Source organism: Empidonax traillii, unplaced genomic scaffold (genome assembly GCF_003031625.1).
Source record: "Empidonax traillii isolate 1590-97213 ecotype Southwest subspecies unplaced genomic scaffold, ASM303162v1 scaffold997:size582561, whole genome shotgun sequence".
NCBI lineage: Eukaryota > Metazoa > Chordata > Aves > Passeriformes > Tyrannidae > Empidonax > Empidonax traillii.
Genome location: NW_020956190.1, coordinates 291309 through 318939, shown reverse-complemented (window position 1 = coordinate 318939; position 27631 = coordinate 291309). Strand labels below are relative to the sequence as shown.

General features: G+C 39.9%; 1 protein-coding gene across 8 annotated transcripts in view; it reads right to left on the bottom strand.

The window, feature by feature from the left end:
• SYNE1 (spectrin repeat containing nuclear envelope protein 1) overlaps positions 1-15671 on the bottom strand; it is a 276624-nt gene extending 260953 nt beyond the window's left edge. For all 8 annotated transcript variants that reach the window (XM_027903871.1, XM_027903873.1, XM_027903872.1 and 5 more), the window contains exon 1: positions 15661-15671. The gene's annotated coding sequence lies outside the window, so the exon portion shown is untranslated. The remainder of the gene's footprint in view (positions 1-15660) is intronic.
• Between the last annotated feature and the right edge of the window lie 11960 nt (positions 15672-27631).

Here is a 27631-nt window from a genome sequence, read left to right as displayed (position 1 = left end):
CAAAAGCTGTACAACTCTCATTCTATTTCACCATGCTAGGAAGGGGCATGTAACAAAAACTCATTGATCAGGATAATTCCTAACTCCATTGGCCAGTGTAGTCTAATCTGAAAGACTGAGATTGACATATTTCATTATTAAATAAAATTGTATTTACATTAATTTTTCTAGAGTGTGATGATGCTGTATTCTGGGTCACTTAAAATCAAAAGCTGTGAAGTAGAACTGCTACATGAACATAACCCTTTTATAACTATGTGACTATAAAACTGATCTAAAAAAAAAAACAAACAAACAAATTAGATTCTTCAGATAACCTATCAATAACATCTTATCTTCTGAAGAACAAGGACATGTTGGGTATGTATGCACCAGCTTCCCTCATAAGAAATACCTGAGTATATACACAACAAGAATAATTGCATTTACACCACACACACTGGGCCCATCCCAAATTCAAGAGGTTAGGCAGCTGATCAATATCACAAATGTGAGTGGGTTTATTGGTGGTGTGCACTTTCCTCTTCTCCTGGCCCCAAGGTCTGTCAAAGAAGAGTATTCCATTATTAGGCAGACAAGCCTAATAATTAGGCAGACTGCACAGCTTTAGGCCCTATGAAATATCCCAAAGGAGCTGTGTCAACATGTAAGAGCTGCCAGAGGAAATTACATTTCAACATTTCCTTTTCTGACCCTTCAAACCATGCCTGACCCAAGGAACTTCCTGCTTTCCCTCTTACTGATGTTTTTATTGTATGTTTACACTGTATTTTGGATACGTAAATGCTGTTCAGCTTAACAGATCGAAGCTGGCTTTAAATCAGTGGAACTGAGAGAAGCACGCTTCTCATGGACAAGGCTGCAGAACAGACCACGAAATCCACTCATGTGCTTGGGCTGTGCTCTTGCACGCCATGGCCACAGTGGTACTAATACCTACTCCAGACACATAGCTATTTTTGCATATGTCTGCACTTTACATGACACTTTGAATGCTCATATCCTCACTCCCTTCCCACGTGTGTCTTCTCTCTCCTTCAGGAGCCTCCTTCTCTTCCTACTCCTTCCCACCTTCCAGGCTCTGCCCCACATGTTTCTCAGGGTGCACAGAGACTATGCACATCAGTCACCATTTCCCAAGCACAGAAAGGCACCCTGGCAGGTGGGAACCTCACCCTTGTGACACAGGCACAAGAAGGTGACACCGTCACACCTCTCAGCTACAACACAGGCTGGGGCTGATGGCCCCCAATGTTGCTAAATCACTAGAGAGAGCATTAGCAAGAGCTCACCAAACAGCACCTGACCAGTTAGATAGGGGGCTGGTGGAGGTTTTCTTGTGCTCACATGTCAGCTTGGTGAACTTTGATTCCTCTGCAATATTTCAATGAAACATCAGCTTGTCTAACCCCATCCAAACCAGAAATATTTATAACACAATGAGTTAAATGTAGCCTTGTTCCTGCAGCAGTGGCACTGCTAACGTTTCAAGCAGCACTGTAAGCGAGGTACAGCAACTTCTAATAGCAAGCTGCTAGACTAATTTTTAAGCAGGGATAATGGGTATTAAAAATGCCTTCTCTGATTGTTTTTGGCTAATAGAAATAACAATATCAGAATACCAGCCCACTCACACCATGATGGAGGTGGTGTAAATCAGCTGTACATGAACAGATTTAGAGGAGCTGTGGAAGATCCTGATCCAACTCCAAGTTAAAAGCGTATCAGAAATTGTTATGAAGATATATGCTCAATCTACTCATATAGCAGGCTGAGTCACTGCACAGCAATAAATGGAAGACATGCAATTAATAATTTATTTAGCTGATATTAAATTATATGCTTCATAGGAAGAACGTGCATTTCTAAATATAACTCCTCATTCAAAAGCTCCTTTGCAAGCAGTGGGAATTAACTCCTTTGAAGATGACACTAAGTTAGGAAAGATTCACATGTGCACAGTCACCTTCACAGGCAGAGAACCACAGCTCACAGCACAGCAAAACATCAACAGAATAGATGAAACAAATCTTCCTGTACCCTTCCCATGTGTCTTCAACCAATATCTACAGCTCCACAGAACAAAAAATCCTACATGGACAGTCAAGTGTTCAATGTAATGCAGAGGGGAAATTTTTCATGATTTCTACAAGTAGGTAAAGCCTTCAACAATTTTTTTTTTCTGAGAGACTACTAAATCTTTAAATATCTGCATAGCTGATACACAAAATAATTTTTCATAAATGGAATGACTTTTCAATTTCAGTGTCAGACACAAAGAGGTGTCTTCAGATGGATGTTTCCAAAATACACAAATTTTTACAAAGTGCATGGCTTAAATCCCATAAATCTTAGCCTGAACTAAACCTGAAGGACTATATAAGCTATTCCCTGTTATAGCATTCAACAAGTGATTATTCAACAGTATAAATTACTCATTTTTTGGTCTGAACATACATGGAATGAAGATGAGTTTCATGAGAGTGAAATGGAACGGTTTTGCATATAAATTAGATAAATCTTTTATTACATTTACCACTTATCTGGATTTAACAGATAAAGTTACACTGATACCATTTTCTTATATTAATAACCTGGTACTCTGGTTTTAGGATGGAAAGAGGAAATCTGAACTTCTTCTCTCATATAACAACCATTTGGCTTCAAATTCTCTTCAAATGCCAGAAAAGTGGGATGTATCTTCTACAGGATAGATAAGAAAAACACTACATCTATTGTGGGTTAACTTTTCTGGGTCCCTCATGTAAACCTCTTTTTCTCACTGTGCTCAGGAGCACTTTAAATTTAAAAAGTTAATATATTTTCCTTTTATTGGTAAAACTAGAATACCACTGGCAAGACCAAGTTGTATTTTATCTTTTATTTCTTAAATTTTATAAAACATACTAAAGGAAAACAGATCTGCCTGTCAACAGTATGGTTCCAGAAAAATGAAGAGACATCTGCTAGATGCAGGCAACATATAAGATGTGCAACATGGCTGAAGGTAAATCTGACCAAAAGAAGGGCAAACAATTTTCTATATGTAGTTTATGTTGGTACAAACGGCAGATTCCAGATGACCTCACCAGTGGTCCCTTCCAAGACTAACCATTCTGTGATTCTTTGATTCCCAGTGTACTGGGCTGATGCCACATATAGCAGCCAGGAGAAGAAGCTCCTGATGTAAAAGCATGGTTGTACCTGAAAAATACAATTCTAGACTTCTATATACTCCAATTATAGCAGCAATAGATAAAGAAACTCCAGACAAACAACAGTGAACACAGATAATAAGATATTGATGAGAGCAAGAAATGGTGGTAGGCAGTGAAAGGACTGTTTCTACTCTAGCACATTTCGAAAACGGATATTTGAAAGAACAAAAAGTAGAGTAATAAATTCAAGGAACTCCTGCAGCTAGAAGTCATTTTCAAATCAGATGTTACATAGATGTAAGAAATACAGTGAATAACTACAATAACTACAGCACATGGACCGAACAGAATCTCAGGAGCAGCAGAAATAAGGTTAAGTGGTGGGGTGAATGAAGAGGCAGGCAGACTTCCCCGGCAAACAAATTCCAGTTGCATGGAATTGACCAAGTAAAAAAAAAAAAATTTAGGAAAAGAATTTCCAAGCATGGTTTACTGCTGTAGTGCAAGAAGTCCACTTCAATGAACAGGTTTAGTTTCTGAAATGTAAGAGGTCTTGGAAATGCAGCCAGGGTGATAGATGCTGCTGGAATGGATGCAATCCTATGAGAAAGCAGTGAGCCTCATGCCAGTCAGGAATAAATGATTCACATAAAAGTAGGAACCAGCATTTTTAAATATTAGATAGTCACAGAACAAGCTATTTTAATTTGGGTTTTATTAGTTAGTAGTAGGAAAAAATGCTAATCATAGAAAATAGCTCTGGTTAAGGAAGTGATTTAGGTATATCCAAAATACTGCAAGAATAACTCAATATAAGCAGGTCAGAAGATAATCTAAAGAGAGAGTGTTTAAAAAATAAATAAATAAAAGAGAAATCAGTACAGAACTCAACTAGGCTGAAAAGCACAGGGTCTCCCCTGTGAAGCAGACTGGGGTTTTCTTTAAGGTGTAGTTTTTTTCCAAGGTCTAGCAGCTGCATACCTATTCAGGGCAGAATAAAACTGCTCCAGACATAATTGGAAAAGCCACCACTTAGAAATAAGCAAGAAGAAACAAAGGATGAGAAGTGAAGAGCACTGCCATAGTGTTTACTGTCTACCTGGATGAAGAGAGACTTACCAAAAGGCCATCTGAGAAATAAAGACAGCAAGCAAATGGTTCTTAGCCAGGTAAGTAAAAAGAAAGTATAAAATCAAATAAAGAGGAGATTACTTTGCCACAGTTAATACCATACTGATTTTTCCACTGAAGACATTTCTGATAGACAAAGGCACAACAAAAAATGGAAGCAGCACTACCTGAAATGAAATCAAACTTAAAAGTGGAAAAACTCAATAAAATCCATTCCAAAATATAGATAACCTGTAGATCATAAATTGAGAATCCATTTGGAAACTTATTTGAATAAATCTATCAAGCTGCACTTGTTAATGCCTACTGGATATACTAAAATTAGGAGCTAGGACAAAGAAGTGAGGTAGAGTGATTCAAAAAGATTCTTATTACTATCCTCAGAGAAAATGTGGTATCTCCTCACCCATCTTCCAAAATCTAGGCCAACAGAGGAGTTCCTTTGGTAATTGTTTCTGATGGTTGAACTGCAAATCTGTAGTTGTTAGCTTAAACCCAATGCAGCAGAATTCAGTGGATACTGGAACTTTCCCAGGTCCAAAAGGACATAAGAGTGCACCACATAAGATCATGGAAAATGTGATTTTGGCTCTGAAAGGTGTTTTCGATAGTTGAATCCCAACATTATCACTCTGTGCTTCCTTTCTCTACTATGTGGATTGCTTTTGAATAGAAAAAGATGGAAGAAGAGACAAATTATGACCTTTGACAAAGAACGCATTGAAACAGGAACACTGAAACACGATGTTCTCACTGACCATTCAACCCCACACTGACTCAATGAGCAGTAGCTACCTAGGGGTACTGAAATTTGTTTTTGTTGGGGAGTGTGGGTAAGAAGAGAGCGACATATGGATCCTTTCTGCAACTCCAGATTATTTTGGTTCATCTAGTTACCCTTCAGTACATTTTGGAGTTGAACAAAAGTTTTTCATTCTCCAGAAGTTTGAAGGTCCTGCAATAGCAATTAATAATTTGGAAGATCAAGGAAATTTACACATCTGACATTTAAATCTGTGTATATATGGCACACAATCTTCTATGTTTTACCTATAATTGTACTCCAGTGTTTACAAATTATTTGCAGGATCCTAGTCATGGACACACCTATGTAGGTATTCGCATTTCAGCAAGTGAGCATTTTATTGTCTAGTTTTTATTAGTTTTTTTGGGAGGATGGGCAAAAATCCAGTGGTGTGGTTCTTGTCTTGAAAGCTTTAATGTCATTTGAACAGAAAATGCAAAGTGTTCTAGGAGAAAATAAAAGGCAGAGATTTGTTATTTTTTAGAAAGGTTGGTAGAACATATATTGTTAGATACGTTCAAAGGTCACTCAGTCTTACTGATACAGAGAGTTAGACTTCTATACTACAATTTAGTAATCCTGTTATTGAAGTTCTGCAGGAATATATTACAGTAACATAGCTGTTGGTAATAGCAGGAGACTGAGATCAGTAGCTCATTACCTTCTACAAACACAGGATATAATCCCTGCCTCAGAGAGCTTACTATCTTTGCAGACAAAGACAGGCCACGATTAAGATCAGAGGTCACAATACACAAGTGACTAGGACAGAGTGAAGTCCAGATCTAATATGTAAGCTGGTTAATAGTAGGAGAATGGTTCTGATTTTTCTGTTTTAATACTGATATGGCACCTAGGATTTCTGCGGCATAATATGACCTTTAGCAAAAGACTCTTGTAGAGGTACATCTAAAAAAAAAAAAAAAGGACCACTAAAATAGAAAACACTGAGGCATCTCAGGAAAGGGTGGGTCAAATCGAGTTTGAGATAAGCAAGTAAGCGTCAATTCTTTGGTATTCCTGCACATTTCCCAAACAAGAAACCTAGCTTAAGTATAACTTGTGAGCACAGGGTAGACAACTGCCATATGGACGGAGAAACAGAAAAACCTCTGTCTTCTCCATCGCATCTGTGCCTTTGGGTGAAACAAAGGCAAAGTCCAGTTGCTACAGAGGTACACCACTGCACTCTAAGGAGACACAAAATCTCCTAAGTTTTGTCACTAACCATGGTAACAAGTAAGTATGTAAAAAAAGTTTATGTTTGTTATTTGCACGTTCCAAATAACTACAGTCACTAGTTGATAAGAAAAAAAAATGAGCTACAACTTACTTCCTTTAACAAATCATAACTGAGATGGGTCAATGGGTATCTATCTGCCTGCAGGTTGAATGTATGTGTATGCCTCCTGTGGCCTGATCCACTGAAGCTCTGTAGACCCCCAACAATCAGTCCAACTGTGCTGACCTTGCAAGTTCTCCAGGGATTCATACTTTGTTCAGCAGCTCACCCAGCAAGATCCTCCTTGGGGCCAGGAACTCTTACCCTCTCCTCAAATGTATTTAAACACTAACAGGATGTTGTTTCTACCTCCCTGAGCACCTCTGCTCTCCCTGACCTGGTATCAAAGCATTAGTTTCTTTGAGCAGTATACTTGCTGACACACTGTGTAACTTGGCATGGCTCTAGTGAAGTTCACAGAAAGATGCTCCTAAGGTCCCAAGCAAACAAAAAGAAAAAAAAAAATCTTTGAGGACTTTCATATTCAATAAAGAGAAATTAATGCTTCATGGAGGTGTATAGTCATTATGAGATTCTTGTGTCTGTATTAAACGCAGCAGTCCAAATCACTACTGACACTTATCACAATAACTCAAAGTAAAAGTACAATAAAATTACAAAAAAAAAAAAATGTATTAGGGTTCATTTGTTATTAATACCTATCCATTGGTATTTTACACTCAGCAACACAGAATTGCTATTGACATATATTATCTTTGAAGATAATACAAAACAAACAAACAAACAAAAGCAGACATTATTAACAGAAATTAAAAGAACAGAGGGAAGTGTAGGGATTATTCCTTCTGCTTTCATATTTAGCAGAGTTTGCCAAAATGATAATTAATTATTCCAGCATGCAGCACCATGCTCATTCTGGAGAGCTCCTTTTCCAGGGGAAAACATTGGTGCCTTAAGGAGTATATTAAACATCCCAAATGACAATACCTGACTCCCACAAGAAAAAAAAAGTAACTGTACCTCATAAATCAGGGGTATTTTAATGTCATTCAGCATAAAACAAACAAAAAAGAATTTCTGTTTACTAATCAAACGACATAGCACCCTGATTTTTTCTGTCCAGTGGCAATATTTTAACATAGCTCATCAGCATTTATAGCCTGGGATCTGTTTAAATGTAAAAGTACACGCCGGAATCACAGAAATAGTTATCAGAGATCGCAGAGAGCAGACAGCCCATCACTAGTACTACTACAAGAAAGCGCCAGTTAAGAGTCGTTCAACAGGCTCCGCACTTGGAAAGTACTGGCAAGCAGCCAGAAACACCACACACTATTTTCCTACAAGCCATATAGGTATAAATCCCTCACAGTGAGGAGCACTGGAGTTTCCCTCAGCATCACATAGATGATTTACATAAGTATTCCCTCACCAATTTGCAAAATCTGGTCTTCTGTGGCAGGTTACTAATATTCTCTAAAAGCACTTCTCCCCAGCACGAATGTGGTTGTGAAAATCCTAGTAACAACCTTGACTGTATTTCAGCAGGTCTTACCTCTGAGTTGCCACACAAACCAGGGAACATATGGGCTCTATGCATCTCTGTTGCGATGCACTTGTCCTTTTTGCATCATCACTGCAAGCAGCCCAGCCTAAAACTGGCTTCATGGGAGCGCACATGAATAGTCACATCTCCCCCGATTAACTACGTTTTGGCCTGCAGTGTGTGACTGAGCATAAAACCGGGTATCTCTGCAACACACGCTTACGTTCACTTCAGGAGGCGAACCACCACAGCCCTCCGCCGGGGTTCTCTAGTCCGAAAGGGCAAAACCTCAAACCCACCACGGAAAACGGACAAACTCCGAAACCACGGCACCGAGTTTCGGATTCACCTCAAGACAGTTCGGCGCCGGGGAGAGGAGGAGGCGGCTGGTGGGCAGCCGGCAGAGGCTGCCCCATGGGGCTCCCTCCTTCCCGGCCGCGGTCCAGCGACTCGCGGGCTCACCATGGGCTCCCCGGGGCGGCCACCCCCGCCGAATACCTGTAGCCCCAGGACCCCCTCGCCTCGGCCCCGCGCCCCCGCCGCGCCCCTACCTCCGCCCGCCACACGGCACCGCACCGCGCCACACCGCACCGCACCGCACCTCGGCGCGCCCGGCGCAGCTCCCTGGTTACCGAGCACAACACGCCGCCCCGCCCCGCCGGCCCACGGCGAGAAAGCAGGTGCGGGGGTGGGGAGAGGGCGGGAGCGCGGGTGCGTGTGCGGGGGGGTTTGGTGCGGGTGCCGTATCCTTGCGGCGCTCCCCAGCCCGCCCCGCCACCGCCGCCTCCAGGCTGCAGCCCGGCCCCCCCCGCCGTGCCCCGGAGCCCGCTGTCCTTGCGCGCATCGCGGGGGGGCCGCGCCCCGCCCCGCCCCGCTCCGCCGCTGCTGCAGCAGCAGGAAAGCCAGGGCAGCTTGTCCGGGGGCGGACGCACTGACCGCTGTGCCGGGAAATCGGGGGATGAGGCGCCGGACTCGGCCCCGAGCCTCGGCACCCCCCAAGTGCGCCCTGGCGAGTAGCCGAAATACTTCTGAGAACGACTGTGTTGAGCTGTCGCTGCTAATTACTATTACTAGTAATATTACTATTATTATTGCTACAATATATAGCGTGCTGTAGGGGCATTACCTTTGGCGTAGGCTCCAGAGCATCATCGCGCAGGGAGCTGCACAAGCAAACTGGGGCACCAGCTCTTACATAACAGCAGCAGGACAGAAATATTCGAAGGATCTAGCAAGACGGTCTGCCACTTTTGAGCTCAAACTACACTAGCCGTGCAACAGTGTTTCTGCCACTAGTATAAAATGTGATTCTGACTCTTCTTTGCACAAACCGTGTGACCTAATTGGGCTTTTTTCCTCCTTCATTTTGATTGTTACCATTAAGGCTAGCTTCATGCAGGAGACAGAGATATTTTTCTGCTTATGATCTGGGGTGGATCATCTCTGGTCTGTGTCACTGGGAAAGAAAAACACTCATTTTGTTGGGAGAAGCAGTGCCAATGAACCTCTTAGTTTTCATCTTTTCTGGCAGTGTTGCAGTGATTCTACAACATTAGCATGCAGGGTGTTTATTGAGTGGACGGATGGAATCTGATTTAGGCAGCAGATATTACTCAGCATCATCCCATCCTTTAGCACTAGTCATGCTGACATTGGTGCTACCATTGTGGTATGAACACTTACACTTAAGGCACCTATTCTGACACTACACGGTTATTTATTACACACTTGGAGCCAGGATCCTGTGTGGAAGAAACAGACATACAAGGAACTACAGCAAAGACTCATGTGAAACTGGGATGTACATATCTAGGTCACCTCCAGCCATCCACAAAAATTACCTCTTCCTGACAATGAGTGTAGCCAGGCATAGTGGACCTGAAATTTTCCTCCTTTGAAGGGTTGCAGGGTTTTTAGGTTGTTTTGGTCTGTAGGTTTTTTTGTTTTCTTGGTTGATTTTTTTTCTGCAGGAGGGTAACTGCTTTTTCATCCATTTTCTTTCTTATCCCTTTGTCCAGCTTCTTTGCTCTACCCAATGCCAGTTGCAGCATCAAAGATGGCAAAGGAAGTGGATGCTGACATGCTGAGTTTCCCCTTTCTACATATATCTTTTTGCTGAATAAATTCCTGACTTTGCTGTCTCTTTCAGAAAATGCTTTTTAATTTTATTTTTCTAGGTTGAGAGTATGAGTATTAACATAAGAGAGAGCATCTTCACTACATGAGCTTAGACTTCACATAATAATACTACTATTGTCTGAAGCAGTTCAGCAAAGTACTTGCTAGTGTAAGCTTCCTTAATTCTCTAAATTTCAGCACTATATGCTGCACTGTATGTTTTTAAAACTCAGCTAAAATCATTGACTTATGTTCTACCTATCAGTTGTAGCAGGAAAAATACAGAATCCTTACTGGTTTTCTATATAACTATTTTGCCTTTAATACACAGAAGATGTGGCTTATTTAAATATCTTCCTCTTCATAATATAATGACACTCCAGTTCATCCTATTTGTTCTTATACAAAATAATCAAATCCACCTGTGAGCAGAGCTTGTGTCTACCTTGTACAACAAAGTTCCTCCAAACTAAGATGGCAATTGTAAGCTCCACTGCACTTTTTCAGATTCTTTTTTGATAAGCATAAAAAATTGTCTTTGCTATCCTAGGGACAAAACCTTACAATTTATCATTATTACTTTTCTTATTTTGCTTTTAATTGTTAAAAAAATCATGATCTGAAACTGTTGCCTCTAGGGCATTTGCAAATAGCTCTTCTGGAAGGAAAGGGGATTAGATTAGCTTATATATAGTGGTTCTAGCAAGGGGTCACCTCACTTTCTCTGTCAATATGACTGGGAATTTTCAGAAAGCAAAAACAGGAAACATATTCAGGTTTTTTTTAGTCATTTAAAATTAATGAATTCCTTACTCCAATTGTATACTTTCACTATTATTTTAAACATGCTTCATTTTAAATAGTCATAATAAATGAAGATTCTTTAATAGATGTTGGCATTGGTTAATTTGAAATGTAAATATTGCTTTCCCTGTAGAGACAAGAAAGAAAAGAAAAAGTAGTATAGTAACATAGGTCTTTAAAGGGCTCTTACTGTGATCAACGCAAATTATTTAGTCTGCAGCACACTTCTAAAAGCACTCTGGTAAGATGGCCTCAGCTCAGGACAGGTGGCAGCCAGATGAACTGACCTGGTGGACAAGTCTAGCCAAGCACTGAAGGACAGTGCCCCTCTTCCAGCAAACTCACCATCTGAGTACTCAGGTAGAACATTGCAAACCACAAGGAGATACAGCAAATATCAACAATGGCTCTGTGCCAAGGACAGCACAGCACCCCTGAGGGCTGCTCCTTGTAGCTGAGACATGAATGAGGTCTTTGGAGCTGAGGAATTCCAGGCACTCTTCCTCAAAAGAGATATACTCCCTGTAAAAGAGGTACAGTAATGTTTCAGTTTGCCTCACTGTTGTATCGCTCTCTAACTGATCCGCTTTTGGTTGCCAGACTTCAAAAAAGATCTACATCAGGTAGAGACAATCCAGAGGACAACCGTGGGAATTGTGAAAGATCTAGAATGCTCAATCCAAAAGAAAAGACTGAAATAGCTGTTTAATCTAGAGATTAGAAAGTGGTGGGATGTATAAAAACATTCAAAAACATAAAGGAAGGGAAGGGAATAATCACTTTGTCCCTGCAAAGGGAAGGGAATAATCACTTCCCTAGTATCCACAGTGCATAGAACAAGAAGTAGTGTGCATACCTTGCAACAGGTGATACTGTCATATCAGAACCAAAGATTTTTGGAGGAAATAAAGCTTTGCACCACATACCACATAAGGAGGAAGTGAAATTTGAACCTTAAATGTGCATTTTAAACACAGCCTAGACAAGTGTCTTCCTGGAGGGCATTTTTAATTTTTGATACTTTGTTAGGGTGCAGAACAGGATATATCTTCAAGTGTCTTGGTCTCTTTTGAGTCCATTTGCCGCAACTGTGAATGCTGAGACTGGTTTGAGCAATAGAACATACCCTTCTTTCTGCAGGTTTTGCAGCAAGCAGTAGTTGCCACTTCCTTCCTGTCATAAACTGCCACACAGTATCTATCTGCAACCTTGAAGCATTGCCACACATCTCCTTTGAGACGTGCACAGTTCTACATTTGCTTCGCATGTACTGTATCAAGCATTAATGTATAAACGCTGTATAAACATAGAATCAAAAAATCATTTAGTCTGGACAAAGACTTGTAAAATCATCAAGTCCAACTGTTAACCCAGCACTTCCAAGTCCACCACTACACTGTGTTCCTAAGCATCACATCTATACATCTTTTAAATACTTCCAAGGATGGGGACTCAATCACTTCACTGAGTAGGCAGTTCCAGTTCATGACAACCCTTACCATGAGGGAATTTTTCTTAATGTCCAATCTAAATGTCCCCTGGGGCAACTTGAGGCCATTTGCTCTTCTATAATCACTTATTACCAGGCAGAAGAGACTGACCCCACCTTGCTACAACCTCCTTTCAGGCAGCTGTAGAGAGAAATATGGTCTCTCCTGCGCCTCCTTTTCTTCAAACTAAACAACCCGAGCTCCCTCAGCCACTCCTCATAAGACTTATGCTCCAGAGCCTTCATCAGCTTTGTTGGACACACTCCAGCACCTCAATGTCTTTCTTGTAGTGAGAGGCCCAAAATGGAATTCAAGGTATGTCCTCGCCAGTGCCAGGTACAGGGGGACAATCACTGCCCTAGTCCTGCTGGCCACATTATTTCTGATACAGACCAAGATGCCATTGGCCTTCTTGGCCACCTGGGCACACTGCTGACTCAAGTTCAGTGGCTGTTGACCAACTCCTCCAGGTCCTTTTCCACTGGGCACCTTTCCAGCCACTCTGCCCCAAGCCTGTAGTGCTGCATGAGGCTGTAGTAACCCTAGTGCAGGACCTGATGCTTCGCCTTGTTGAACCTCATACAATTGGCCTTGGGCCATCAATCCAGCCTGTCCAGATCCCTCTTCAGAGCCTTCTTACCCTCCAGCAAATCAACACTCCTGCCCAGCCAGGTGTTCCCTGCAAACTGACTGAGGATACACTTGATCCACTCATCCAGATCAGTGATAAAGATACTAAATAAAGAACTGGCCCCAGTACTGAGCCGTGGGGAACACCACCTGTGGAATGCCACTTTTTTTCCCCAAGTTCAAGCCAAAGATCTCTGTTCAGCCGGGCCAGTCTTTCCTGCTGGCTTGTCTTTCTGCACATCAGGACAGCCTGCTCCTGTGCATTTAAGATTTCCTTCCTGAAGAATGTCCAGCCTTCCTGGACTCCTTTGCCCTCCAGGACTGCCTCCCAAGGGACTCTGTCAACCAGTCTCCTAAACAGGCTGAAGTCTGCCCTCCAGAAGCCCAAGGTAGTTGAAATCTGTCCTTATTTCTCCAAGAATCAATAAGCTGTAAAACTGCATGATTTTTTTCTGCATAAAGATCTTGTATATTGTATGAAAACATGTTTATATGTGTTCATGTTTTATATTTTAATGTAACAAAAACTGGGTGAGTGAACTTCGACAATAAATTAAAGATACAATTAGAAGCCAGAGAATATAGTCCCTCTAACATGAATTATACTGAATTACATGAAGTATAACAACGGACCATTTAACTTTCCTTGCATCATGATGAAAGAAATTAATATAATGACATGAGACTACCCAAACTGATGTGGGAGTAGAAAAAAAAATCAGGAAAAAAATAATCTCCTAAACTAGTATATGATACCATGGTATATATGTTCTTGTAAGTGAAGTTATCAAAATTATAAAAGCTTAGGGATGCCCAATTAGGATTTATATGTACTGAATGAGCTCAGTGACATTTATTTCTAGCCATTTCAAGTGACATTTATTTCCAATGTTATTCACCCAATTATTGTCAAGAAAGTAATTATATTCTTTTGAAATGTGTTGTTTTGACAATTTTTCCTTGTTTATGCTTCACAAGTTACACTAAATTGGAAAAAATTCTCAAAATTAAAATTCCTATACAGGAATGAAAAGTGGAAACCCCAATATTGTCTAAAATAGGACTAAAAGGTGATTATTTGAAGGTCATAATCAAGCAGAGGTACTGCCAATTTAAAAATTCTGTTAGAAGCTGCCAAATCCGGTAGCTGAAGAGAAGCAAGGCTGCCACAGATCTAGATTCCCACATCTATCCAGTAGCAAAACTGAGTGTGCATGCCCAATAAGTGCGTAAACTCATCATATAAATACACATATTTATATGTGAGCTCCTTGAGATGTGTGTGTGGCTGCATGCACAGTTCAACTAGGAGCAAAACCACAGCACTCATGCAGACACTAGTCACAGGACCAGACTGATCCTGGCTTATCAGGGTAAAAGCCTGTTATATATACAGCCATAAAATGTGAAACCCTCTGATAGCTGACTTTAAACACTCCATTGTGTCAGTGCTTGGCCCTTGGTTCCCAGTATGCCCAGATCCTGAGGCCTGAGCCTTGCTACACTGGCAGGTACAGACCCATGGACATACCAACAGGCACTACTCTCACACATATGGTCATGGACACAAGTATGGACAGACTGTGCTCACCTCAAAGCATTGGCTTTAGCCATTTGGTGTCTCTAGCAGCTGACCCCGTGCTCCTCTCCTCTCCTGCTTACCCATCATGCAGATACATTCTCCTTCTAAAAGATCTGTCCTGCAGCTAGTCCAGACATATGGCCTTACTGGATCTCAGGTTCCCTCCAAAAGCTGGCCTGGCCATCCTGGTCCCTCCAATAGCCAACTGTCAAACCCCTGGTCTTTCCAGTATTACAGCCACTCATGAACTTCTTATGCTACTCTTGTTGAAGGAATTTGATGTTAGTGCCTGCAAACATTGACATTCACATCCACTCACACTGTGCCTGTTCTCCAGTCTCTCCATGAGCTGGCAGCAGAGATGCAAGTGCTCCTATGGCCCCTGCTCGCTCTGCAGCTGCTGTCCATACCCTTGCACACAGAACAGGGAATACCTTGCCCAGGAAAATAGCTAGAAATGAAGTTTAATGAGACACCAAGGCAGACTGCACTGATCAGGAAATGGCCAGACAAGCATACAGACCAGAAGCCTCTTTACAGGACACATTTTGTCTGCTTATCCTTTTATTTTCCCACACTCCTCCACCAACCCTGTGCCTGCAGACTCCTTTGTATTGTGGAAATGAGTCTTTAAACATATAAACTAACATTTTTTAACAATGCTTTGGCATGGAAAAAAAATATTAAAAAATCAGTCTAAAAATTCAGTCAAACATGATAAAAGTAACTTTGTCATGAACCAGTAGTACCAAGCAATCATGATCAGATTGTGCCACCATGTGGACTGTATCAAAATGATCTTTGCTTTGGTGCTGGGCTAAAAAGAAGCTGCAGGAACGGGCCAAGAAACTTTCAGCCACCAGAAAAAAAGTTATTTTGAATTTCCTTACATTCTGCTAGAGAGAAGATGTATTTGTGAACTGTGCCTTTGAAGAGCATTGGGCAGATTTTCATTTGGCACCAATCTCAAACAAACATGGACAAATATCAAGAAAAGTCATAAAACCGTGGGGAATTGTCTTCCTGTTATGTAACACTAGGCAGAATAATTGCATTTCTTTACTTGCATGGGGTTACATGTGTGAACAGAAAAACAATCTATCTTAAAGTATAAAGAATTCAAAATAATTACTTCTCTTAAATACAATAATACTGGCAAACAACAAATCTTTGTGAAAAAAAAAGATAATCATAACTTAAACCAAAGTGGCCGCAGTGAAATGCTGATATGGAGACTAAAGTAAAAGACTAACCTGGTAGGAAGAGAGGGAAAGTTGAAGTCATTAGGAAATGTGGAGCTGTCTTTTAAGGTCCAATCTGAAAGTGCATCAACAGAAGTGGACAACAGTTCATTTAGCAAGGGGTGAGAAGCTTGGTGTGTCACCTGAAGCAACTATAGCATCTGACAGGAGCAAATCTGATGTTGCCAAAACATGAGAAGGAAGACAAGCACTCAGTGCTCCTTGAGAAAACATTACTTTTCTAAGAAGAAATGGTTTTTGAACCTCTTTGCCTTACATCATTTGTTCTAAGAAGCATATGGGTCTAGTGTGAAGCTTATCTCCCTGATCATACAATACAGCCTCATGATTTTTCATAACCTGTAGTCAACACATTTAGGATTCTTACCAATCAGTCATTACTTGACTATTGACTGACTGACACTCAGTGGCTATTCTCCATCATTGTCATTATGCTTGAAGTTCCAAAGCTGTGTTTCGTGACTTCTGTAGTGGTCTTGATACAAAACATATGAAAAAAATCCCAACCTACTAAAACGAAATATTTAAAATATGTTTAATATGTTCAATTTTTTAAATGATAAGGCATGTATCTGAGCCATTGTGTGAGTGAAAGAATTTATACAAGGTCTTTCCTGACCTCATTTTGAATATTTCTTAAACTCATTAGGTAAGAGAAATTTGGTATTAATGAGAACTTCCATGGGCGGAAATCTGTCATCTCTGTGAAATAAATGTGTTCAGTTATTATTTTGAACCTTTTGATGTTGACAGATGGCACCAAAAATTCTTCTGAACGGTATCAGGATTCTTCTACAAGACATCCATGCTTTTTATCATGTTCATTTTCATTCATAAGTGAAAAGCTCTATGTCTTATCAAATAGCATAAAATGCGTAGGAAGAATGTTATTTGGTATGAAAACAGATGGTGTTATTTAAAACAGTATTAAAACTTTTGTAAAAAAATGCTTATTTAGAATAAAAGTTGTAAGAAGAGCATAACATAATAGATAGACAATGAAAAATAATGGTACACAAATCTCTTGTATATAGAAACAAGCAAAGACCTTACTAAGATCAAACATTTTTTGAACTGATAGATCAAATATAAAAATGAAATAATAAGATTTCTAATTGGCCAAACAATGTTGAAAGAATAAATTATCATGCCTACAACATGTCTTTCTTTTTTTCCCAAAATTACATGCTATCCACCTCTTGGCTTTCACTGTGTCCACTGTTTCAGTGCTGTGCTTTATCCTGAAGGTGGCTGCATTTCATGTGAGTCATTAATTCCTACAATGTCTGAATATTTTTCCCCCTTGGATGTTTCCCATGTTCATCTGTGACTTAGGTAGTTTCAAGACTACTGCTCTTCTGCACTGCAGTGTTTATTTCAGGACAATACTATGCCACAGTGCAAAAATACAGAAAGTAGTCTAAATTCATCACAATAATTATTCAGTAAATATGCTCTTCCATTGACCCAGAAATCCCCAAGGGAACTCTTTCTTGCTACCTTACTGCTTTGGGTGAATATATTTTCCTGTCTAGACCAAATCATTGCTAAATGATGTTCTTGGGAGGAAAAACAAGCTTTTGGAAGAGTTCTTCTCTTGTAAAAAATATCTGCTAACTGTGTCTGTTTGACCTCTAAAAATTAATTTTTACAGCTCAAACAAAGCTCAGACAGCACACTGGTGATTTATATCCTTACAGGGTTTTCCTTTAAATTGTCAGTATCACCTTTCCTCAAGCTGGTCCTCCATATTATGGGGACCACTATGCACTTTGATTTTGGTAGTGCTGTTTGCGAATTCTTGTTAGAGTCAGAGTACAATTTATGGCATTAAAGCACAGCTTATTCTAGTTCCTCGGTGCTTATTTTTGGAGATTTCATAAATTTCTCTCCAGAGAGTGTTTTTGTTGTTGTTACAGAGTTTTTATAAAATACTGTGAGAACAGAATGGCCTGATTTTGTATTCGTATTGCATTGATGGGTGTCACAAATCACAGAATGTACCAAGTTGAAAGGACCCATCAGGATCATTCAGTCCAACTCCTGGCCCTGCACAGGACTATCCCCAAGAATATCATCCAAATGCTTCTTGAACTCTGTCAGGCTTGGTGCTGTGACCACTCCCCTGTGGAGCCTGTTCCAGTGCCCAACCACCCTCTGGGTGAAGAACCTTTTTCTAATATTCAACCTAAACCTCCCCTGACACAACTTCAGTCATTTCCCTCAGGTTCTGTCACTGGTCACCACAGAGAAGAGATCAGGCCTGCCCCTCCTCTTCCCCTCATGAGGAAGTTGTAGACTGCAGTGAGGTCTCCCCTCAGTCTCCTCTAGGCTGAACAAACCAAGTGATCTCAGCCACTCCTCGTAGGGCTTCCCCTCAAGGCCCTTCACATCTTTGTTGCCCTCCTTTGGACACTCTCTAAGAGTTTAATATCTTTCTTATATTGTGGTGCCCAAACCTGCACACAGAACTCAAGGTGAGGCCACCCCAGTGCAGAGCAGAGTGGGACAATCCCCTCCCTTGACTGGCTGGTGATGCTTTGCCTGATGCCCTCCAGGACACGGTTGGCCATCCTGGCTGCCAGGGCACTGCTGACTCACATTCAACTTGCCATTGACCAGGACCCCCAGGTCCCTTTCCGTGGCACTGCTTTTCATCATCTCATTTCCCAGACTGTACGAACAGCCAGGGTTGCCTCAAACCAGGTACAGAATATGGCACTTTCCCTTGTTGAAATTCATGTGGTTGGTCCTCTAATTTGTCGAGATCTCCCTGCAGGGCCTCCATGCCTTCAAGGGAATCAACAGCTCCTCTGAGTTTTGTGTCATGACTATACTAGATACTGTTTTGACTAGCACCTCTGACTTTGAAGTGCAGCACCCTAGAAATAAAAGGGCAACCTGCCACAGAGTTACCTGGACTGCCAACTCTTCAGCACAGACTTGCTACAGACTCATATCCTCTGGAGAGCAATATGGTCATTTGAGGCTTACACAACTGGAAGAATAAGGGTTATGTAGAGTTGACCATATCTGCCTTTTTAATTGAATTATTTTGGGTTATTTTGCTTCTGCCCAAGCTTTGGCAACTCAAGGCCACTCTATGATTTTTCATTCTTCAGTGTTCCAATATTATAAGCCACAAGGTTCCAGATATAATGTTTAAGGACCAAATGACACTGAGACATTTTAAATTAATTTTTAGGTCTATATTTTGATCCAGGAGTTCCCCTTGTCTGGTTCCAAAGTGGAGTTTTTGGAGGTATTTTGAACAGTTTCTGGCAGAAAATAATTAAGTACAAGGCTCTGAAACTATGTTACACTTTTAACCACAAATCAGATAATGTGCCCAGTGGTCAAATGATCTTGGATCCACTGTAAAAAGACCACAAATACCTCTGCTGATCCAGCTGAATCTGAAGTCCCAGTCCTCCATGTAAGGTGGAGACTACCAGATTCTTCTGTCCTCCAGTTTGTGCCTTAACTAGCAGCTTTAGAGATGAACCACCTGATAATTCTCTGAGTAGACTAGGGAGAATGGAGAACCCAGCATTGACTCCCCCTAGATCCTTGTGATTGTTTTTTTGTTTTCTGTTATCTTCTGATGAAAAACATGCCTCCTGTTCCACTTCTCTTTTCTCATCTCAAAAGTCTCAGCCCGACTCGGGTCAGTTCAACACATCCCAAGAAAAATCCAAACAGATTTCGTTCTGTTGCTGAGGAGTAGGTAGGTAAAGTCAGCCCGCTCATTTTATTGACTGTTCTTCAAAGGAAGGAAGTAGCAAGTGGTTAATCAGCCAGTTAGAAGGTATTTTCTCTGATTTTATCTGAAGATCAGATGGAAGTTGTCATCACCATACAATAATCAAAATATATTCCTGAGAGCTGGAAATACTTGTTATTTCAAAAGACATGTGACTTATCTTTGTCTTCAAAATTGGAAAGTGGAAGCATTCTTACTTACATTAATTCCACTATTTCTGCTTCCCCTTACCATCTCTGGTGGTTGTTTAATTAATGAAATCTCCACAGTGCTGTCTATTTTTTAAATCACAATCCCTGCCCAGTCAGCATTGTCTTACTTATGCCTTAGGACTGTTCCCTGGTCAGTTCAGAGCTCTTTGGCTAAGATCAGGTGATCTTAACTGAAAGGGTTTGCGGTCATTTTTGGTGTATGCCCTTTAATTCCATATTTTAGTCTTACTGTGCTTTTTCTTAAGTTTGACTGGCCTGTGTCAAGTAGTCATTTTGTTGAATCCTTTGCTTTTGTAAGCTGCCTGTTCCCTAACATTTTCATCATCTCTCATTATTTTATTTCCTGAACTTTTTAATTATTCATATCAAGATTGTAAGTCCATGCAATTCAATTGACTGATGCAGATTTCCGTATGCTGAAAGTCTGCTTCAAAATTCCTACATCTTAGACGTGCTTATCCCTCAAGTCTTTTGCAGAATAAATCAGGACTTTTCTACTGAAAGTTTCATCAGTGTAAAACTGAAAAGCATGCATGAAAGTGTACATGCATTCTTTCAAGGAATATCAAGCTCTTTGTACTTACTGGTAAATGATTTTCTGTCTGGAGTTTCTGCAGTCGCTCCATGCTTGGATGCCTGTGTCCACAACTCCTAGCCCTTACAGCACAAGACTTATTAAGCTTACTCTCCCTAACAAGCAAGTCATCTGAGAGCAGTAAAAATTAATGACCTGCAATAGAAAATGGTTAAATTAATTATTCACCAGTTTCCAAAGGACCATAATTGCATTTCCATTCTCTGTGGAGCTCTCTGATTAGCTTGCTGAGGGATGCGGGTGCTCAGTGGTGTGAAGGTTACAAGTATGGAAGTTTGTGTGGGTGCTCAGGAGAGAGGGAGTAGCAGGGATTGTTGGGTGGCTAGGATGGCTATATGGGTGAGGTTGAGGGCAAAGATTTGTATGTTTTATGGCTTTGGAGAATGCTAGGTTGACTAGATTTGCTGCAATATGAAGGAAAAGATATGTGGAAGAAATGATTACCGCAGTCTTTCATCAGAGCAAGATACTATAGTTAGTTTGGGACAGAAATTCTTCAGGACTCATGGGTATGCTGAGGGAAGCACAGCTTTCGTGACACGACTTTTATCTTTTGCCCACCAAAACCTGATCAGGTGCCTGCTTTTGCTTTTGATTACTTCTCTACTTAAGGTAAGGTGAGACAGACAGTTTGCTGCCACAATCTTCTCATTACAGCAGTAAGTAATGGGCCTGTTCTAATACACTACATCTCAACAAGGAAGGCGAGGGTGACAGACCTGGCAAATGTGCACCCTGTGAAATGTCTTCAACCCTCGAATACTACCCTCAGGGAAGGTGAAAGAAAATCATCAAAAGAAAAATAATGATGACTGGAAGCTTGGACTTTTGCTTTTCAACATTATATTTTCCTGCAGAGTACAGGAAAAGACCATTTGCACATAAAAGAAGAAATACAGATCACCTAGTCTCACTGTAATTTGTTTGCGTAACACTTAAGCACAAAGGAGTTGGGATTGCCATATAGGCTGCCTTGGGGAAAATAAAAATAATTAATAATAAAAACAAGCAAGCTAAGTGGACACAAGTCCATTTTCCATGGACTTTATATACCTCAAAGCCTTTACTTACAGTGTTATGAGATATTGTGATACTCTTTGTACTTTTCTAGTATTTTCGGCTTTATATACTTTAGAACATTTTGACTTCATGTACATTTGAATTTTCATTTGGCAAATCAAAAGTTCTGTAGCAGAGGAATATAAGTCCACCTGATTTCCTCATGAGTCACATTTGAAGTTTTTTGGATTTATAGGAATACATGGATACTCTGTAACTATGTTATGATCCTGTCAATCAGAAGAAGGGAACATTAAACATTCATGACTACTGAAAGGCAATTTCCTTCAATTGTTTATCATGCCTTCATTCTTAACCTTCCCCATAGGATTTCCTCTTGCTCTAAACTTCAGAAAAGGATTTTTTCACTAGATTTTTTTTATAGTACTAGTAAACTGATTAAGGGGGCCATAATTGTCAAATGTTGGTTGTTTCATTGCTTCAGTTATGTCTATGGTGGGACTCAGAAAGCAGACTTTTACTGCAATAAACCATTTGCCTAGAAAAATGAGAAAAAGAGTTTTTAATCTGTTAATCTATCAAACAAATGCAGTCATGAAAATTAAGCAGTATGCTCACAGTAAACTAAATCAAACCAAAATGGTATCTGTGATGCCATATGATTCCTCAAAGACTATTTTTTCATTACCAGCCTCATAGACCAGATATAGACCTGGAAAAAATAATTAAGTAATCACAGAACCATAGAATCAACTGGGTTGGAAAAGACCTCCAAGATCATCAAGTCCAACCCTTGATCCAACACCACCATGGTTACTAGACCATGGAACTCATTGCCACATCCTGTCTTATCTTAAAAACCTCCAGGGACAGTGAATCTACCACCTCCTTGGGCAGCCCATTCCAATGTCTGATTGCTCTCTCTGAAAAAAATTTCTTCCTAAAATGAAATTATAGAATTTTCAATACTCAATGACACAAAGAGGGCTGTCAAGGGCTGGCAATTTTGAGACATCCACCAGCTGCTTTTAGAATAATTCATCACCTTCATCATTCTGATTGGATAGTCTATAATAGAGTCTCACCAGGATGTCAGCCTTGTTGGCCTTCCCCCTGATTCTGATCCACAGGCATTCAACCTTATTGTTACTGACTTTAAGTTCTACAGAGTCAAGAGACTCTCTAACATATAGATCCACCCCTCCACCTCCAGGCATAATATCTCAGAGTGGAAAAAATCCAGTTATAAAGTGGCTCTGAATTATTTAATTTCTTTTTAGCCTTGGAATCTATAGAAGAAGCTTTGGAAATGGCCTTGAGAGAAATATACGGAGAGTAAAGATTTTGTTCTTACCATCATTCTATTCTCATTTTTGGAAAATATTTCAGATATTCAGGAGATACAAATACTCTCTAAATGCTTATCTGCCCATTCCACACCTAATATGATATCTTATTATATTTAGGGATATTTTCATCATCAGTAATGTATTTGGATTAGGCTCTTATCTAACACATGTGATGAAATAACTGCAGGGAACTGTTTTCACTAAAATGTATATAAAAATGAGTCTCAGAAACTTACCTTGAATTCAGCGCGAGATGTTTCTTGGTTAAACTGTGTGAAAAAATGAAGACTATGTCAACTGTACGTCCTAGTTTACATCTCAGCAAAAGGATTACAGATGACAGTCTCTTCTCACCCACAGGCAGCAACACTGCAGAGGCACTGAACATCCACACAGGTTCACTGATGTACAATTCTGCATACAAATGATAGTATGCAGGAATTTTTTTTTTCTTATAATAAGGGAATGCTGCACAATAACCCAAGTCCATTAAATTCTATGTGACAACTTGGGATAAATGCAATTCTATTTCTAAACAGCTCATGCATTGTTCACGTGGACATGCTGCTCATACCAGCAAACTCATATCTGTGAAAGAGAAGTGTCTTTCAGTGTGAACAAATACAGCTACATCTGTGAACATTGTTTTTCAATGAAATTATAAGTTTAAGACCCTCCTAGGGAGAGGAAAATGGATTACATTTCATCAAACATTTCAACAGCAAATAGGAGAGAATACAACAGCAAGAGATGATTTTTTTTATCCAGTACTGGTAGCTGGATGAAAAATTTGCAACTCAACTGTAGAACTCTCTCAACTACTACAAAAGTGTTAAAATACAATTTTGTTATCATACTGAATTGTGTTTGGGTGTTGTTTCTTTCTGTCCCTTTACTTGGTCCCTTTTTCAGAGTAGAAAAAATAGGACAGCAATCTGAATTAGTCATGAGTTTACTAAATGTCATGCTTCAGCACTGCAGCTCTCAGAACTTTCGGGTGAGCAAAAGTAGATAGAAAGTCTCTAAAGTTTGCTCAGATGGTGGAAGGCTAGGAAACATTATACCACAAGAACATCAAGGCAAATCACTTTCCTAGAATGTAAATTTGTGTAATACTGGCAAGTTTGTCCTTTGGTTAAACACTTTTCACACTTTGGAAAGCATGTTGGTTGATTTCATTTTCATCTGCTGAATAGGAAGCGGTCACAGGATACATTTGTAGAACAGATAACAGAGGGATTTTTTGACTTGCTGACTCCAGTTCTCTGCCCCTATGAGAAATCATATCACATAATCTTCTTTAGTAATTTATTTATATTTATTCGTCCATTTTTCCCAATTAATTCCACATGAGAAAAGAAAACTAAGATAATGTCAATACCTTGCTTTCTTCTCTTCTGGGGTTGTTACTCACAATTGAGTTTCCTGTTAAAATACAAGTTCAAGTTTGGGGTTTTTAACTTATAGTCCAAATTGCTAGCATCATGTAGGCTGCTGCAAATATTGGGCAATCTCCAAGATATAAAGCAGTGAGAGAGGAAGTTCCTTTCTTTCTGTTAGGCTCAAAGATCTCATCTTTGCCCCCTCACTCTTTCACCACCTTGTGTCCCCAGGAATGACACCCATTACTGTGTTGTGCAGCTACACCCCTGCAAGCTCCATCATGCCAACTCTCAGCACCATACTCCCTAACAATCCCTTGGCTGTGGGAATACAGTACCAAGATGCTAAAACTGTCTTTTTCCCATGTGACTCACCACTATTGCTTCCAGCATGGCCCACTGCCCTGGACTGATTTTGACATGTATAATTTTTGAGATATATAAACCCAGATCGAAAATTTTTTTTTTTCCTGTTTGGCTTTAACTAATGCAGAAATGCAGTAACATGAAATATATTTTGCTGTGTAGCCTCTCTTAATTCACTCCCCCTTGCTTTTCAACACACACATAAATACACTCAGTCTTCAATATCACAAATACCATATAAAAGATCAGAGTTCTGAATTGAATATTGGATCTAAAAACATTGCATATGTTCCAGTAAACACAAAGTATATTCACATACTGCACAATGAACTGTCTTCCCAATCAGGTAACAGTACGTAATTAGCAATGAAGAATCTTCTTTTTATGTTATGTCCTTAGGATTTCACACCTCTCAAAAAATATTGAATCTCTGAAATTCTCATGTAATTCCTACCCATGATTCTTTCTTTGAAAAATCTTGGAAGAAATTGTTAACAACTAATACACTCCTGGAAACTAATATCTTTTCTAACATGGTGATGTTACTGCAGCCGTGCTCCTTTTCATTCGCAACAGGTATATCACATTGAAAGTTGTATTCTGATAGAGTCAGCATGTGGCAGTAGGCTATTTAACCTGTAGCAGGTAAAATGAAGAAATTTGCTGTCTGAACTTGAAGTGAATCATTAAAGGCAGCAAATTCAAGCTGTGGTTTTTCTGTCTTTTGTCACATTATGGTCAGCATACAGCATTGATAGTTTGATGGTAGACAGGAAAATTTTTCATCACTGGTCAAAGAAAAAATATTCCTGAGTTTTTCTTCATGCATCCGGAGAGCTGTAAAACTAACCAAGGACAAATATGAGGCTGCTGAAATATGAAACAATTAAAGGAAATCCCAGTCTAAATCATAATCTCCAGATGGAAAGTGCAAGGAGAAAAAAAAAAGAAAAGGTTTCACTGGATGCTCAGTATAGTCTTTTTAATTTTCTAGGTTTTTTCAGTGAACTCAGCTTACATCTGAAATAAAAAGATTTTGTGGGCTAATGCAGGAGAATTCAGCATTCAAACCTATGTTTCTTCAGGAACTGCAGTAACAGTAAGCAACTGAATTTTCATCAAATTGTTATAAAATTCTGACATGGTATTCCTTTTTCATTCCAATTACAGTGGTATGGCCCTTCTCTCTGACAGTGATTGACAATAGTAAGGATCTGGGTTCGATTTGTAGGACTTGGTGATCATTTCAAGCATCATTCCTTTGAGCCCTGGCCAGCTGAAAAATGTTTTCAGCTAAATCAATCTCTATGCACTCAGGAAATTAACTCTATGGATCACTCCACTCTAAGTGTTTTGTTAAACAGAAAATATTTAGCCAATCAGGGCTCTACCAGGAGGGCAAAGAAAAATAGAAGAATCCTAATATATCAATGGAGACAGCATAAATGCCTCAGAGAAAGCAGCTGTCCCCCTCAGAGCAGCCTGGCAATGGTGCTAATTCCTTCCCCCATGGCTACACATGTCCAAAGAAGCAGGTGACTATTCACCTGCCAACACTACTTTGTGTACCTACTATTTGGTTGCCCACGTTTTTTCCTATACACGATGGTACCCATAACGTTTATTTTCCCTGAAAGTTCTGCCCTTTCTTCAGGGTTAGGGCTAGCACTGCTGTAAATTTAAAGCACCTCCTCTAGTTAAATCAGCACACTCAAAACCTTTAAGGAAAGAATCCATTTCCTCTTTTCAAGAAGTAAAAGACTGCTCACTTCATTGGAATTGGACTCACATCAGCACCATATTTGACAACTCATCATCTACATACCCCTATCTCCCATCAGTCAGAAGTGACAGTGGGTTATAACTGGCAGTATAATAAATGATGATGAGCATTTTTTCCATGAGGGTACCTTGAATTATGATGATTTTATTTTCAGGAAAAGATACTTCTTAACAGAGAAAAATGAAAGAGCTAATGGAGTTACCATGAAAATATATTCCTACAATACTCAGAAATAAAATACCCCCCCCCCAAAAATTAGTCTAATACTTAAAATAATAAATTAAGAAGAGTTTATGATTTATCTACCCACTTTAGCTTTTTGATGAAGAAGATTCCACAGGTTGTTCAGAGAAGCTGTGATGCCCCAGCCCTGGAAGTGTTCCAGGCCTGGCTGGATTTGACTTTGAGCTACCTGGTCTAGTGGAAGGTTCCAACCCTGCTGTGGCAGAGGAATTGGAACTAGATGATCTTTAAAGTCCCTTCAAGCCCAAACCATTCTGTGATTCTGTCTCAGGATTTGATATGCGGTACCCATTTTACTTAAGTTCTGCTACACAAACTTGCAATTCTTCCTTTTTCTTGAAAGAGTAAAAGGGGACAGTTTGAAACTAGTCTAAGAAGCCTTCTTCTTAGCAATTCATTGTAAACCCACATCATCTTGATTCACTTAAAACTTTGTTTGCTGCAACTTGCTGATAGGCATTACAGGTGTATGGCCCAAGTAAGACTTCTGGTGGTCCAGCTTCTCTGATTTGCTGCTGACAGTTGCCTACATCATTGAAAATGAGAGAACTCCGATCTTGGAATACCCTGTCCAGATAGGAACTGTCATATTTCTCAGTGCTGCTGACTTCCTCACAGAGCATTAAGGTTCATATTTCATACACTTGATTGTATGTAAGATGCAATTATGTGAAAAAGTGTTCGTGTCTGAACTCAGATGCTTTTCATATCGATTAAGGTCAGTTTTTAATTCTTTTTCACAATGTTCATCTCAGTAGATGCATTCAGTAAATTAAAATCACTTAATTTCCTCATTTTATAGTTCACAATAATTCAGTTTTACTGCCTTCTCATATACTCTTCGAGCACAAATCTAACCCTAGTCATATAATTATTTAATTTGCGTATTTTTATTATCTCCTCTGGTGTCTGTGTCTCAGCCAAACTAAATAATCCCAGCATTTCTTATCAAGTTTTGTCTTGTTCACAGACATCTGCAAATCAGGTCTTTCTCATGTAAGTGTTTAACTCAGTATTTAGATTTGTAATTTTTAAGCACCACCTTTGAAAGCCATCAGTCTTTTCTCAGCCATCAGGGTATCTTTATTCAGTATTTTTTAAAGTCTGTTTTGTGCAAAAAAGTCCCAAACAAAACAAAAGAAAACAAAA